General features: G+C 40.4%; 1 pseudogene; it reads right to left on the minus strand.

The window, feature by feature from the left end:
* Positions 1-10,555: 10,555 nt before the first annotated feature.
* LOC120290235 lies at positions 10,556-14,981 on the minus strand (annotated as a pseudogene).
* Between the last annotated feature and the right edge of the window lie 491 nt (positions 14,982-15,472).

The raw sequence follows: 15,472 nt of genomic DNA on the forward strand, positions 1-15,472 counted from the left end.
CAGAAGACGATCAAAAGACTGAACGTAACATATGTCCAAAGTATATTCTGAAGATTTCCAGACTTCTGTGTCAAAGTCTGAAGACTGCCGTGTCAAAGTCTGAAGACTGCCAGACTGCCCTGTCAAAGTCTGTTTTACATCAGAAGTTTGCTCACTCTAACTAATTCGGCATCGAACGTGAATGATGAACCGAAGACGAGACTCTATCTTCAAGCTGAACCGGGTACATACCTTAAAGCTAAATCTGTTCGAAGCAGATATGTTCAGACCAGCATTGTAAAGTCTGAGACTCAGATCGTAAAGTCTATGGCTCTCGAGACTTTACATCCAGCATTCGATGAATCGTAACTCAAGCCCAATCATATAACGGCTAGTGATCTGGTTTGGATTCTACATCAAGATTGATTTGATTGATTCAATCTAATTGATTGACAATTGGATCTTGAAGACAAGATCTTTCTATACGAAAAAGCTTTACTTATGGAAACCAAGATTTCGTTTGTATGGGCGATCGGAATCAATTTGGGATTTTACCTTTGTCACTCAACGGTTACCAAATCTTCTAGATACAGAGCTGTCCAATGGGTATATTGGAAGACGATTCTCCGGGATACTGTCCAACGGGTAGTTTGGAAGTGGAGGAGTATTTAAGGAGATCATGGACCGATGAGCAAGTAAGAGACGAAGCGTAGAATTTATAATTCTAAAGTCTGAGCGACTTTCGATCATATACTTGTCTCTTGAGAGCTTAAACGTTTGTAATCGTGAGAGAAATATAAAAAGAGTGACTTAGTGAGATAGTGTGATCTCTTGTTGTAATCTCTTGTTGATTGCATAGTGGAATCCAGTCTCTCTCTCTCTCTCTCTCTCTCTCTCTCTCTCTCTCTCTCTCTCTCTCTCTGCAAAAACTGAACCTTGAATGCGAAAAGAATCAATGGCGAGATGCATGCGGCATATCCTAATGCGAAATCTCTGGTATGAATGTAGTAATATCTATTTGCAGCATGTGAGCCATGCACTGCACAATGAGCAGTCCAAAGTGAAGTCCTCTCCTCCTCTCAGCCCTATCCTAGTTACAGCTCATGATCCATGTATGTCTCCAGTCGAGTCAAGATGAACGATAAACCCTAGTTCACAGCCTGTGATCAACTATAGTCACCTAACACATGCAATCATCTCGTGTTGTAGGGCAATCGATGTTCTTAGTTTTCCGGTTGAAGAGCTTGCCAGAAGGGTGATGTTCTTAGTTGGGTCCCACGGTTTCTGAAATTAATTTCGGTTGCAGGTGGGAATGAAGCTGGCTCAAGCTATTTCGCGAGATTGACTTATGCTTGACAGGTTGATTATGCGAGATTCGCTTGTTTAAATTTGATTTTAGGTCGAGCTCGCTGATTTTCAGCTAAAACGGTCGTGAACTTAGTTGAGCTTACTATATTTTTCAAAGAATATATGTTACTGATAAACTTCACCTAAACATTCTAGGAAATTTTCCAGAGACCCCCAGATTGTACATATTTTTCAAAAGACCCTTAAGGAGTGGGACTTTCTAAAGAAAAAAGAAAATTCCTCAAAATGTACCACCATATTCTAAATGACCCACACCTCATCGCTGGCTGTAAAAAGCAGCTTCCAATGACCCTGGTGACAGTCACGTGCGTATTTTTTACAATTGGGTGAGGGCATTTTTGTCCCAAAAAATCATCTCCCTTTTAAGCAATGCAAAAGCAAAGAAAGATATTGGGGGAAGAAGAGAGAGCTAGGGTTCGAAAAAAAATTTACAGCAAATTCCAATCGAGAAAGGAGGTCGGGAATTGCAGATGCAAACAGGAGTCCGATCATTCCACCGAATGCGCGCTCGCTGTCAATTCCATTGGAACCTAGGGCCAGAACTTCCTCTAAGTTTAAATCGCATCGACGTTCAATTGCTCCTACCAGATTAACGATCTTTCTTGCGCCAATTTTGATAGGATTCAAGATAACGGCGATGTTGAGGCGAGCCACCTCCTTCAAGATCACAACGGGTTTCCATCACCTCTTGCTGATCCAGGAGATATTGAATCTCTCGGAGTCAGATGCCATAGTCCTCGCCATCCAGTTTTTTCATCCTTGTTCAAATCAACAACAATTTTTCTTTGCAGCCATTTTCAACTACATTCAAGAAATGCGCATGAGATATTAATAATTAGCACATATCACTATTTTTTGGCATTAATCTAAATCGCATAATAAAAAGTTTATACAAGTCTCAGGATCGAAAATTTGCTGTGCTCTTTATCATCTCTTGCACCCAAGTACTCAATCATTATATGTAATTTAATATGCGTAAAAATAAATTGTAGCAGGAAACTAATAAGTCTTACCTTAACTAAAAATGTACTCCCACTTAACTATCGCATACACATTCTTGAGTAATGTTAAGCATTAAATCAATAACATATATAAACACAAAGTATTATATGCCACTGACCAAACTCTAAAGTAGTGATTCTAACATTCACAACGAAAATAGCCGATAACTCGCTCAAAATGCCAATCTTGAAGAATGGGCAGCGGAGACGTAGCACGATTATTTAGCTACATATCTCTTGCAGTCTCAATATCAATTCCTCAAGAACAAGCGGACTATTTTATATTGCTAGTCAATCCACTGTCTTAATGTAATATGTCATCGGACTCACAGATAGCTCATCGGCAAACTCGTGCTACTCGAGCAAGAGTTGGGTTCCACAGCACAAGAGCTCTTGGGATCAATATAGAAAAGATAATTCTGATAGCTAATAATAATTTTTCAGTGTTTTGTATGTCCTATGTTAATTAACTTGTGAGAAGCCTTGCCTATTTATAGAAGGTGAGAGAAGCTCTCTCACTCGCTCACTCTGTGTCGACCCTTCCTTCTTTTTCTCACAGTCCTCTCTTCTCACAAATCAAGAGACGCCTAATATGATAGCCTAAATTTTCAAATTTCATTTTCGATTAAATAAATTGGGCCTTTCGTCGACACGCAAATAATGTTATTCTCTGAACTGATCATTCACGAGATAACTGGTTTATCTGGGGAAGCAATTAAGGAATCTAAATGCAATAGACTTGAGAATTCGACCAAGAATTGACTGCTCGACCGTGTTGATCTACAAGGGTCATTATGGTACCGACAAAAATCGATCAGAGACTAGAAGTAGGTCGATTCGATTGAGATATGTGTGGGTGATTCCACCTAATTGCAAAATTCTCGTCGATCGGCACTAGACTGATTTTTCTATCATTTCTGTACCCAGTGTCTGTATTTGAAATCTTGAGATTTTCACGACAATTGAGAGTCGTCAATGTGTCAAAGATATATATTGTGACTCGAGATAAATAGATCACAGGTCAATTGCACTAAAACAATTATACTAAAAATTCCTAAAAGCTACCTGGTAGACTAGGTCATGCTGAAATCGCGTCAGATGGAAATTAACTGCGAAGTTGAACTCGATTTTAGAAATTAAAAGTTCTATCAAGTCACGATCTATTTTAGGAACGTCGACTCATCCTCCGAAGAATTTTTGGAGATTCCAAGATTTTTGCGGAAAATCACTTAAGATGTTTCGGAAATTTACGGAAATTCGATCGGGCCGATTTGAAGGAAGATTTTGGCTTCTATATAGAGCTATTTGACGAGGGGCATTTGTAGAAATTCTACGGGCTTTTTCCACGATGAAATTGGACGTTGATTTGAGAAATTTCATGAAGAAATTGGAAGTTCAAATGTGAAATTCGGAACCAAGGGAGGGCAGCATTTTTGTGGCTTCAAATTGGATAATTTGGTGGATATTACAAACTAGAAAGTAATGGGATACATATAGAATAAGTTGAAGGCTTTAGGGGACCAAGCATTCAAGTTATTAGATATGGTTTATTGGCTTTTTCTCCCCTCTCTCTCTCTATCTTCCTCTGCCGCCGCCCTCTCCCTTCTTCTACGAACCCTCTCTCTCTGCCGATTCACCCATCTCCTCTCTACCTCTCCACTTTCATTTTTCCTTTGATCCCTGCATTCTCTCATCCCTTCTGCCGAAGCACCACTCATCCAAAATTTCTTCTCTTCTCCAATCCCGCGCCACTTGTCTGCTTCCCCCTCACGCTCGGTCAACTTGACCGAAGAGGCACCGCCCCAACGTCTTCGATTTCTGTCCACCGAAGCCCGTCTTCTCAGCTTCTTCGGTCCACTGCAGTGCCCCCACCTAGCAGCGACGTCTGCTGTTTTCCACCTTCTTCAGTCAACCCTTAGCTGCCCATCTTCGACCGACCGAGCTGCCACGTCCACGATCTCTCCATCCAGCTGCCCCAACTTCGTTGGTCTTCTTCAAACGAATTCTTCGTTGACTCCTCCAGCTGCCAGCATCCACCGAGCTCCCATCTTCACGCTCGAGCATCATCAGCCCAGCGTCTGGCCCAAGCTGCTGCCCATTCGTCCGGCCCATCTTCTTTGCAGCGAGCAGCCCAGCGTTTTCAGTCTTTCGGACCCAGCAAAGCCCGGTTCAGCAGCCCACGGATCCAGCAGTCTTCAAGCCCAGTGAATTTCAGCCCATCTTCAGTTGTTGTCCAGCTCACTTGAAGCCCATTTTCAGCAATCCAGCCCGCGAAAAAGGCCCAACCGCAGCCAAGTCCAAGCCCAATAGTTCTCTGTGGGCTTGCGAGGCCTTTTGGCCCAGCTCGAGTGTCCACCGACATCGCCGAAAATTTGGATTTCGGCCGCTGTCACACTGTTGTCGCGATGAACCGGTTTCCGTAATTAACTGATAAGTTTATGCACTAAACTCTTCTTAGTAAGCTAATGACGTCTAAGGGGTGTTTAGATTTATTTAAGTGCAATTAGTTTAATTATTAGTTTAGTTAGTTAAATTAGGTTAGTTAGATTATTTAATTAGGTGGTTAGAAATTATAGTTAATTAAGTTAGTACGTTGTTATATAGCTAGGATGTTTAGAATAATTTATCTAGGTCAATAGGTGGTTAGATTAGAAGTATTTAGCCTAAGTTAGTATTTTTAGTATTTTTAGTATTTATTTAATTAATTTCAGTAATTATTTAATTATTAAATATTTTCCGGAAATTAGACCGGGATAGTCGATAACCGGAATTTCGTGCCAATTGCAATGGTATGGTTAATTTATGCAATTGAGTGTTAAATTATGAAAATTGAGTGCTGATTTGGATTTTTGGACATTTATTCCAAAAATTTATAAAATTTGTTATTTATTCAGAAAATCCCAGGTGTCGGGTTTTGACACTGAAAATGGATTTTAAGTACTATATCAAATAATGGGGTTTGGAAAAGATAGGTATCAGTCTTCTGATTCGAATTGACCGTGTACCCACACACGACTATTTTCATGATGTTTTTAATACAAAGAAAACATGCTAGGATCACCATTTTAATGGAGGTATTTGAATGCAATACACAATGTCTTAGGCTGAAATTGAATGGTCGTGTGCTAATTAAGAGAACCCGTCCCCGAATTGTATCGGATGGACGTTATCCTATATGGGATACCCACTTAGTGGGATTTGGGTAGATTCTGGACCTATACTCCTTCGAGAATGTCGTCTGAGAGGTGTAACCATGCTCAATGGGATGAGACAATGCCTAGCTATGCCAATAGACCGCCGAACTTCTAGTAGGTTGTCCCCTAAAGCGGGCGAAATTATCAATTGGAACCCATGTTGAGTGAAATAGATGTGCCAGATTATGGTACAAAATTGTGTGACATGGTATGGGATGCGTCATAACGATTTGACCCTATAATCTAAACCCATGTGATTTATTACGTTGAGTAATGCGTTTCAATTGTTGTGTATATTGATTTTATACTTAATGTGTATAACTGTGCTGACCTGTAAGGTGAAACTGAGGCGAGGTAAGTCCTCTATGCTAATTATGTGATTGCATAGTTGGGACGCTTCTTGGCATATTTCCCCCCTAATCGGGGTTTAAAGCATGGACTTGCTAAAACATCGTCTCACTGGTTATTGTATAACCATTTTCAAGTCTTTAGAAAGTGGTTGAGTGGAGGACCCTAAGCCGAGAGGAGGCAATCTGAAGTGTAGGTCAGTTAGGACCGCTTCTTTTTGAAAAGCCATTCTGTGTAGTCTTTTGGTCATAGACCTTGTACATGACTCTATGTGAATATAAAAGCATGTTTGTTTGTGAATATATTGTCCTGCTTTTTTATCCCGATATGGTTACTATCAGGGGATTTATTTTAGCTTCCACATGTGCAATAAAACGAAAAGGATTGGCAACTCGTCTTGGGAAGTCGCAAAATTTTATTGACCGGAGAAGGATGGGCGTGCGCTCGAGGTTTAGGGCGTGACACCCAAGAAGAGGAGAGGAGGGATTCTTCATCTTCTTTGCAAGACTAAGGTTTTCATCGCTCTGCGATCGACAGAAGCAATCTAAAAATGGCAATAGCAGTGCTGAAGAGGCTGGACTCCAACACCCTCACTATAACATTCATGAGTACTAGGTTCCTCCCTCTCTCTCCCCTCGCGTGATCTATATTGGGAGTGATGTAGTTCATGAAGGGATTCAACTCCGAAAAAGTTCAATCTTAGGCTCAGATTGCATTTGCGATATATGATTTTCAATTAACGGGGTACAAGCCCAAAGTATCTAATGTTTTTGCATTTATTGAGACACATGGCAATGGGTGCTTCTCTTTTCTTCTTTGTATCAATCAATGTTTCTTCTTTTCGTCTTCATTTTCTATCACACCCAAAATCCTAACAGAAAATGAGGATGACACCACCACCCTTTCACTGGTAGGATGAGCCTCAAACTAAATCCAAAAGTCCAACTTTGAAAAGTCTTCATTAATGATGCTCTTACAATAGACTACTATTCGAGAACCTGAAAAGATTGGGAATCACAGTTTAATGAGTAGTACATATCTATCTTACGTAGATCGAACAACCACATTGAATATATGTATGTATGTATGTATGTATGTATGTATAAAGCAATGCCAGAAACTCATAATCCAACACTTCAATATACATATCAAATCATGTATGCGTCATTTCATTTCAATAAGCTTTATACAATTAAGAAAATACTCATTTAAATCATCATAAAAATAAATGGTCAAGTCCACTAATCAATTTTATCAAAATCACACAACAATGATCTGTTGCATTGATTTATTTCTATCAAAGCATAAGTTAATGGTCCATCCATCAACCAATCTTTTACCTAACATCAAATCATGGTCATAACACAACGTTTGGTGACAAGGCAAACAAGATTCCCCCCCGGCAAGATCTTCACCTAATAAGCTAATGACTTAGCCTAGAAGGATATCCTAAACCCAATATGCATACCCACAAGCCTCTCAATAGGCTCACAATAGTATTGACCACCAAACCCTCATCTTTCAATACCAACAATCAAATCCACAATCAATATTAACAATTGATTTCACAAAACAAAATGTATAATATTACTAAACTCTATTAATCAAAATGAACACATTTCACAAGATATTTCTCATATCATTCTAGAATTCTTCATAAACTAAATTCACAAATTGATATGTATAACATTTTGAAACGTCTTTCAAAAAATGTTTCTAAAATGTCTTTCATAATACGTTTCACAAACCATTCATGACAATCAACTCAAGCTATGTTCAAACTATACTTTGCCATTTTCAATAGATAAAAGGGTAGTAAATGCTCGATTCAATTTTATGCATCCAAAATGTCCTAAGCACAACTTTTATTTATTTTCAAAGGAGTATCAAAATTATGTAATGTTTCTTTAACTCATAATATATGTCATCCTATCATTTTCAAGACATGAGTAAAGAAGAGATAACACCACTCAGCTGGGAACACCAACGACCAATCAATAAATATTACTCGAATTATTGAACTCACGATCCTATCAAATAAGCAAGAAACGAGTTAAAATTGAGTAAAATGTTACCACCACTATGATTCAACTAAACTAAGTTTAAATATTAACAAAAAAAAAAAAAAATTAAACACACCCACAAATTGCTTGTCCAAAGTGATTATTCAAAGCCGTTTGCAACATAGAGCTTGAAACTTATGCTACAATTCTCTCCATCGAACCTTTTTTTAATCGTACCTAGTTAATAGAAAGCCCTTTCAATGTACTACAAGAACCCTAACTTGATTGATCCAAAATCAAGCTGAAAACCATTCAAATTTGGCTCCAAAGTCACTGGACGCACACTGTTCATCACGCACGGAAAACCTCAAATTTTTGTTTTGAGAAAACTACAAACTTAAATCAAGTTATGTAAAATCCTACAGCTCAATGACTCCTTAATCAAACTTTGAAACTTAAAATCAACTTAACCTAGAATTTATGCCCTGACTTCAAATGTTACTTCAATTAGATGAATGAAGGGCATGATCACTCATGAACGTTGGGAATCGGAGTTAAATTTGTTCGGCGGGGCGTGGCACAAAACCTTCCTTCTTTTCCTTTCCTTTTCTCTCTTTTTCTCCCTTTTCTTTCCTATTCGTGCGCCTAGGTCCCTTTTTATTAAGCTGAGCGTCCTTTTCATCGCCTTTGGAATAGCAGAATTTCTCCTTCTCGTCATCATTTTTTCTTTTTTCTGTGAAATCAATGCGCCAAAGCGATGGGCAGCAAAGTGTAAGCGAGACAGTCGTGGATTTTGAAGCCGCGTAAAACTATTTCGACCAAAAAGAAAAAAAAAACGACATAAAACTATGAAAAAACAGGAGGACAATTGTTTCTCTTTTTTTTTTTCCTTTCCTTTTATCAGATAAACTACGATTGACTCCGAAATCAAAACATCCCAACATGGTGTGATTCTCCAATCGGGACGTAAAACTACAAAAATACATAGCAATCACATCTCACTTAGATTCATTTATTTATGGAATATCCATGATTTATTGATTTAAGATTGGACTGCCCATCATCTGAATATGCTGCTAACAAGTAAGGATAATTCGACTTATGCCCTGATGTGACTAAAATCTACACCACCGGTCATTTGTAAAGTGTTCTCTATTAATCGTTGGCAAGTGTTCGTATTCGTTAAAAGAAGAAGAAGAAGAAGAAAGGTCCTAATCGTAAAATGTCAACGCAGTAAAGCTGGAAGAGGGCTTCTTGTCAAGCTGGGAGAGACCTCGGATGCCGTGAGCTGGTTGAACAGCCATGTGTGCATGTAGAGCTTCTACTGCTGGATTTGTCAAACAGCACGCTAGCGTTGAGGAACGGGGTTTGCTTGATTGGGGGATTACACAGTCTTTGTCGTGGAGCATCTCGACGACTTTAGACATGGGCGGTCACAATTCCATGGAGGCTTGAGTGCATAGAAGGCTGATTTGGAGCACATTTGATGCCTCCAGGACAGGGAATTTACTTTGTAAGGCCGCATCAATGCGTGCAGCTAAATTATTCGAATTGTAGTGCTTCCACACACAAAAGTAGCTCAACTACTCCTTAATCGAACTCCAAGCTTAAAATCTATCTAACCTCGAATTTGTGGTCTAACTTCAAACGTTACTTCAACTAAATGAATGAAGGGCATGATCACTTACGGACGTTGCGAATCAGAGTTAAACTGGCTAAGCAAGGGCCGTGGCGTAAAACCTTCCTCTTTTCCCTTTCCTTCTCTCTCTCTTTTTGCTTCTCTATTTTGTGCGTCTTGGTCCCTTTTTATTAAGCTGAGCATCCACTGTTCACTGTTCACCTTTTCTTTTTCTTTTTCTTTTTCCTTTTTTTATCTCATTGACTTTTGACCTTTGACTTGTTCAAAAATTCAAATATTACATTTTTACTCTCCGGGAGTTATTCTTCATCTATTTCTTCTTCTTCTTCTGAGGTTTCCGGTTCCGGGTCATCTTCACCTTCACCGTCGTAGGAGAAGCTTTCTTCAGGGTCTGTGTCCCTCTCAATCATCACCTTTGGAAATGCAGATCTGCTCCTTCTCGTCATCGTTTAAGAGGACGTGTGACAACGCACCGGAGCGATGGCCAGCAAGTGTAAGCGAGACAATTGCAGATTTTGAAGCGAAATAATATATTTGGACCAAGAAAAAAGAAGAAAAAACAACAAAAACTATGAAAAAAAAAAAGAATGACATTTGTTTCTTTTTTTCTTTTCCTTTCCATTTATCACATAGCCCACGACTAACTCCGGAATTGAAACATCCCAACATGGTGTGATTCTCCAATCGAGATATAAAACTACAAAAAAATGGAGCATTTGTATCTCACTTAGATTCATATATTCGACGGATATTCATGATTTATCGATTTAAGATTGGACTCCTCCTCATCTAAACATGCTGCTAACCAAGTAAGGATAATTCGACTCATGCCTTGATGTCACTAAAATCTGCACTGCCAGTCGTTTGCAAAGTGTTCTCTGTCACTCATTGGCAAGTGTTCGCATTCGTTGGAAGAAGAAGAAGAAGAAGAAAAAAAGGTGGCAATCCTAAAAGGTCAACGCAGCAAAGCTGGAAGATGGCTTCCTGTCAAGCTGGAAGAGACCTTGGTGGCCGTGAGCTTGTTCAATAGCCATGTGTGCATGAGGAGCTTATGCTACTGGATTTGTCGAACAGCAGGCTAGCATTGAGGAATGGGGGTTGGTTCGGTTGGGGGACTACACAATCTTTGTCGCGGAGCATCTCAACGACTCTAGACATGGGCGGTCGCAATTCCATGGAGGCTTGAGTGCATAGAAGGCTGATTTGGAGCACATTTGAAGCCTCCGGGACAGGGGATTTACCTCGTAAGGCTGGATCAATGCACGCAACTAAATTATTCGACTTGTAGTGCTTCCATACCTGCAAAGCAATCATGAAATTTCCATGACTCCCTTATATCTGAAGATAAATCTGCTAACAACAATGAAGAATTGTTGAGAAAATCAAAAGATTAGATAATCCTGGTGTGCCATGGCTAGGAAAGTAAGTGTCGGTCTAAGTTCTTCCTAATCGTAGGGACAAGCAATTTTATCGACTGTAATACCGTGCTTGACCCCGTGTGTATATGCTATTCTTCCTACCACTCAAGACTTCAAGAACTAGCACCCCAAAAGCATAAACATCAGCTTTCTCCGTTAGCTATCCCCTCACAAGATATTCAGGTGCCATGTAACCGCTGCATGGTTAACCATCTATTAGATATAAACCATACTTAGCCCAGAGAAGATGTGAAGTGAAGAGAAGGATGATACGCAAAAGCACTTTGACAGGGCAAACTTGTCAAATTGAGGAAATAGAGAGTGCTGACTATGGTTTCAAGCAGGCTACTAATGAAAACGCATTCTTACAGTGTGCCGGCAATTCCTGTGCTAAGATGAGACTTATCTACAACAATGCATCGAGCAAGTCCGAAATCTGAGATTTTTGCCGTGAGATTTTTGTCGAGGAGGATGTTGCTAGTTTTTATGTCCCGGTGGATGATTTTCACTCCACAACCTCCATGAAGATACGCGAGGCCCTCGACTATTCCTGTGATGATGTGCAGCCTCTCCTCCCAAGTTAGGACAGGGGTCGCATTGTCAACTGCAACAATAGATTCTATTCGCTTATTTTGAAGGACAAGCAAAGCGGAATGCGACAGACATAACCGGAGAAGGCAAGAGATTTTTGAAACCTACGACTTGAAAATCATAAGATGGAAGCATTGCTTGCAATGAAAGAAGCCAGTTGCAAAGAATGCAAATTGAACTGATGCTTGTCGTAAAGGGTAGATCTCTTCTCGGCATTGAACGATGACTGTAAGTGTGTTGTGTAGTTATACGAAGAACTAGCTACTTACCAAAAAGAACTTGATCAAGACTTCCATTAGGAAGATATTCGTAGACAAGGAGACTTTGGGCCTTCGATGCTGCATCCCAAAAGCCTGAGGAGGTTCTTGTGTTGGATCCCATTAATCAGGTTCACCTCGTTGAAGAAGTCATCCGCCTATTGTCACATGTTGAACACCAACCTCTTAACCGCGACAACCTTCCCGTCGGGTAAATTCCCTTTGTACACGGAACCGCCACCTCCTTGCCCTAGCTTCCTCAAGTCATCAAAGAAGTTGGTGGCCTTCTCCAGCGTCTCGTACTTGAAATATAAACTAAACTTGCTCTTGCTCGCCCGTAATTGCATGATGTTATTTTGCACTAAATAAGGATGAATGCGAAATTCATGTCATCAAGCTTGTGTTCAAGAATTACCAAGAGATCGTTTTATGCATTTGAAATGAATTGTTTACCTTGTTTCTTCTTGGAGTACTTCTTGTATCCAATGTATGCACCAATGAGAACAAGCGAAGTCACTGCAGCAACCGATGAGGTTATTGCAATGGGTATGTGGACCCTAGATGACCCTACAAAATGATAGACAACATTGGGTTGAGATGAGCGAGTTCATTATTCATTCCAAAAATCTAGCAAACATCGAATCATATGATCATTCAAATTAAACTTAGGGTGCATTCGTTTGGGGGAAAATTTCATGAAAAAGGAAAATATTTTTTGGAAAATTATTTTTAAAGAAAATGATTAATTTTCTTTTGTTTGGTGATATATGATTGAAAATGTTTTATGGTGCTTAAATTTCGTTTGGAAAATGATTTTAATTTCATGAAGAAAAAGTCATTTTTAAAATAACATTTATCTAATTTTCTTTCTCTTTCCTTCTTCCTCCTCCACCAATCAACACCAAGCCTTGACAGGACACTACCACCGTTGTCAAGGCCTAGCGAGGGCCAACATGACCAGCCTCGGGCAAGGTCGAGCTTGCTAGATTTTGGCGTTTGTTGCAACGAGGTTGGCGAAACTTGAGCTTGCCATAAGTCGGCTTGCCCCGAGGACCAGCGAAGGAGGAAGAAGGAAAAGAAAAAAAGAAAAGGAAAGGAAAAATATTTAAAAAAATTGATCTTTCAAATAAAATATTTAAAAATTCCATATGGGCAATTTTTGAAAGTGTTTTTACCTTCTTAGATTTAGGAATTCACTTTTCTAATTTTATGAATGAATATTTTCCTTAATTGGAAGGTGTTTTTGATCAATTAATCATTTTTGGTGAACTAAACGGATGAAAGTTTAGAAACTAATTTCGAGAAAACACTTTTTGTCAAACAAACACACTCGTGGGTTATGCTCATTTCACGGATAATATTTTCCTAGAAAACATCTTTCTCATTTTTCAGCGTTCAGTTCACTTGGGAAAATGAATTAATGGAAAATATTTTTCTGGTCAATGGAAAAATATGCTTATATTCAAGAAAATGATTTCCTCTTTGAAAAAGTTGGAAAATATTGTCTAAAATATTATTAGGTATTGACGCTTGGATCTGAAACTTTACATTTGACCACAAAAACCCCAACGCCAATTCCGCTGGTTCCTAAGTCTCTAACGCTTAGGATGGGTCCATCACAGTTGGGCTCGGATCCATTGAGGTTGGGACCAAGTCTCTTGGGCATGAGTCCATCAAGACGAGATCTGGGTGAATTGAGGTCAGGCTCTCAACGCCTATGCCCGAATCCATCATGGCTGGGCTTGAACCCTTGGTGCTTCTGCCCTAATGCCTCAACATTTGAGCTAGCATCCATAAAGGCGAGGCCTAGGCCTTGACACTCGAGCTCTAGTCCCCTGTACTCAACCTTAGGTCCTGAATTAATGAAACTTTGTTCTTATAAGAATACATCTTTTTAAATAAAAATTTCAATTAATTAAAAAAAAAAATCAAAATTTTAATTACTTTAAAAATTTGAATTTTAATTAAATTTTTATTTCCTTTTTTTTCTTTTCTTTCTTTTTTGCTTTTGCCTCGGCTAATCACTAGCCTCCGGGACAGCTAGCAATTGACCATAGGCAAGGGAAGAGCTCATTGGTCTAGCGATTCCAAGATCTTATTGACCTTTGATGAGGCTCGAGCCTCGTAGATCTAACTAGACTCGAGCTCGACCTCGCATGAGGTTTGTCGCCGATTGTCACCATGGCCAGCAATCAGCTAAAAAGGAAAAAGAAAAGAAAATAACAATAATAAAACAATTTGATATTTTAAAAAATGAAAAGAAAAAGAAAGTTTAAAAAATATCATTAAAAGAAGTGCCTTAATTGACCAACATGAGGAAACCACAATTGGAAAAATCGAAATCTGACAGTAGACATAGAAGAGCGTCGGTTTTTCTTTAATGGCGAGGAAGCCATCTTTTAAGTCGATAAACCAGAGAACAGGACCCTAGTTGTTACCTCTGCTATCGGGGACGTTGTAGAACTTTGTGGTCGAGTAACGGAGGAAGCATCCCGCGTTCATGGCCCGCGCTTCTTCTCCAGGTGCGCAGCTTCTGGCCATCGAAGTTGCATTCTCCAAACAGAATCTGCAACCACCGGCATCAAGCGCGCTCCAACACTGTGCCAAAGCATATACCCCGGCGACTCCTCCAACTCCGTCCTCCCCAGCCACCGCGAAGCCCTTGTTCTGCACTGCGGTTGCCAAGACCTTCCTCAGGACACGGTCCACCCTATCCGAGAGCTCAGCCACTCTCTCCGCCGGGACTGTCAAATTGGAGCTACAATTGAGCATGCCATGCGTCGGATCGACGGTCTCGTTGTAGAAGTCGTAACTCCCGTAACGGAGGAAGCAGCCATCGAGGTAGAGCCGACCGAAGTTGGGGAGGCAGGTCCAGCTCTTGATAAAGCAGAGGAGACAGTCAGACTCAGTCAAGTCGCCGTGGCACTGGGCGAGGCCGTACACTGCCGGCGGTGGCGAGGTGAGGGAGTAGTTGCCCCAGCGCTGGTTGGCGACGCTCTTAGAGATCTCCCTCATGACTGCCACAAAGTTGGCGACGATGTTTTGGGCGACGATCCCAGTGCAGTTCTCGTAGTAAAGGCCCGCTTCGGTGGTTCTAGGGTCGGAGACGGCGAGAGAGAAGAAGAGCGAGGAGAGCGCGAGAAGAGGAAGGGCGATTGATGGTCTCGCTCCGTTCGACTTCATGGGCTCTGCTTGAGATATGCTCGTTTATTCCTTCTCTCTGTTCTCTTCAAAGAGACAAGAAGAAGAAGAAAAGGGACAGATTGACCAAGAGCGTGAGGGGAGATCCGATTCAACCTGTTGATCTCATAAACCTTCAACCTGGCTACACGACGCGAAATCGAAGCGGCTAACTGGGGCTTAACTTTCGGGTCTCGTTTCTCACGTCCCTCCTTGCTGTCTTCATGCTACATTAGAGTTTTTGGAAAGTGCCACGGTAATGACATGTCTCTCTCCACACTCTCCCCCTCTCTCTAGAAAGAGGGTGGAATGCAATGTTTGACACGGCGGGCATGATGGGTTCCGAGAGCTTTCGAGTCAGAAAAGATTTTGGGTTGAGAGCGGTCGAGGCGCCAGAGAGAGACCTGCAGCAACTGATCGAGACGCCAGGGTGATGATTGGACGGTATTATTTAATCTATTATGAAAATAACAATATATTTTGGACAACCAAAA

This window comes from Eucalyptus grandis, chromosome 2, assembly GCF_016545825.1.
Source record: "Eucalyptus grandis isolate ANBG69807.140 chromosome 2, ASM1654582v1, whole genome shotgun sequence".
Classification (NCBI taxonomy): Eukaryota; Viridiplantae; Streptophyta; class Magnoliopsida; order Myrtales; family Myrtaceae; genus Eucalyptus; species Eucalyptus grandis.